Source organism: Rhinoraja longicauda, chromosome 21 (genome assembly GCF_053455715.1).
Source record: "Rhinoraja longicauda isolate Sanriku21f chromosome 21, sRhiLon1.1, whole genome shotgun sequence".
In the NCBI taxonomy this organism is placed as follows: domain Eukaryota; kingdom Metazoa; phylum Chordata; class Chondrichthyes; order Rajiformes; family Arhynchobatidae; genus Rhinoraja; species Rhinoraja longicauda.
Window position 1 is genome coordinate 4,309,645 of NC_135973.1, and position 2,187 is coordinate 4,311,831.

A 2,187-nucleotide genomic window follows, 5' to 3' on the forward strand; every position below is an offset into this window, starting at 1 on the left:
CCTGCAGCCTGCGAACTCTGGGCACGTCTGGTGAACAAGCGAGGAGGTGGCACCTCCCACTTAGGGGTGGAGACGGTGACTGGATTATGGACTGGACAACAGACAATAGACAATAGACAACAAGTCAAGTCAAGGTCAAGTCAATTATATTTGTATAGCACATTTAAAAACAACCCACGTTGACCAAAGTGCTGCACATCTGATCAGACAATAGACACAGGAGGAGGCCATTCGGCCCTTCGAGCCAGCACCACCATTCAATGTGATCATGGCTGATCATTCTCAATCAGTAAGTTTTTTTTCACACAGAGAGTGGTGAATCTGTGGAATTTGTGGCCCTTGTGGCTAACGGGATCAGGGGGTATGGAGAGAAGGCAGGTACAGGATACTGAGTTGGATGATCAGCCATGATCATATTGAATGGCGGTGCAGGCTCGAAGGGCCGAATGGCCTACTCCTGCACCTATTTTCTATGTTTCTATACCCCCTGACTCCGCTATCCTTAAGAGCTCTATCTAGCTCTCTCTTGAATGCATTCAGAGAATTGGCCTCCACTGCCTTCTGAGGCAGTGAATTCCACAGATTTACAACTCTCTGACTGAAAAAGTTTTTCCTCATCTCCGTTCTAAATGGCCTACCCCTTATTCTTAAACTGTGGCCCCTGGTTCTGGACTCCCCCAACATTGGGAACATGTTTCCTGCCTCTAACGTGTCCAACCCCTTAATAATCTTATATGTTTCGAATATGGACTGGAGCCAGCATCTTGTGCAGAGGAACCGACGGAGGAGATCCTCGTCACTTAGGTCATGTCTGAACAAGGGTCTCGACCCGTGATGTCACCCATTCATAGTCATAGAGTGATACAGTGTGGAAACAGGCCCTTCAGCCCAACTTGCCCACACCGGCCAACATGTCCCAGCTACTCCACCTGCCTGCGCTTCGTCCATATCCCTCCAAACCTGCCCTATCCATGTACCTGTACCTGCTTGTTTCATACACCCACCATCCTTTGTGTGAAAAAGTTACCCCTCAGATTCCTATTAAATCTTTTCCCCTTCACCTTGAACCCATGTCCTCTGGTCTTCGATTCCCCTACTCTGGGCAAGAGATTCTGTGCATCTACCCCATCTATTCCTCTCGTGATTTTGTACACCTCTATAAGATCACCCCTCATCCTCCTGTACCCCAAGGAGTAGAGACCCATCCTTCTCTCCCGAGAGCGACACAAAACATCACCCTTTCCTTCTCTCCAGAGATGCTGCCTGTCCCGCTGAGTTACTCCAGCATTTTTGTGTCTACCCTCGTTACTTAGGTCATGTCAACACAACCCACTGAGTTTTGCAGAGTACGGATAATCTCGTTATTTTAAACTTTATTTCATCAAACTATAAAGAGGAAATGCAATAGGAACAGTTCGTCTTATTTATTGTTAATATAGACCCCAAATGCTGGAGTAACTCAGCGGGTCAGGCAGCATTTGTGGAGAAAAGGAACAGGTGTCGTTTTGGGTTGGAACCTTTCTTCAGACCCTTCTGTTCTTTATTGCTGCCGAGATGAAATTGTAATACCTATGAGTGAGCATAATAATTATAGTGTTAAACAGTGTGGAAACAGGCCCTTTGGCCCAACTTGCCCACAGTGGCCAACATGTCCCAGCTACACTGGTCCCACCTGGGGATGTATGGCCCATATCCCTCCGAACCTGTCGTATCCATGTACCTGTGTAAATGTTTCTTAAACGTTGGGATAGTCCCTGCCTTAACTACCTCCTCGGGCAGCGTTCCATGCCCCCACTATCATTAATGTATAGTAGGATTGGTACTGAACTGAATACAAAAAAAAGAATTTCACTGTACTTAGGAACACTTGACAATAAAATAATATTGGACTGTTGAACTGTTGTCATGGAATATGTGAGGTTGGATGAGATTACAGAGGGAGGGAGGGATTAGCAAACAAGATAAGCATTGCGGCCTTTGCTTTCATTTTATCTGCACTCTCCCTCTCACTGCCACGCTATATTCTGAACTTGGTTTCCTTTCTCTTGCCGCAATCACCTACTGTATCGTGTAATTTATCTGGGTGGAACTAAAGCACATTTTCTGCTGCACCTGACAATAATCAGCCGATATTATTAACAATACCAGTTCAAAACAAAAGCTGTAAACAAATGGTATGACGGGTGT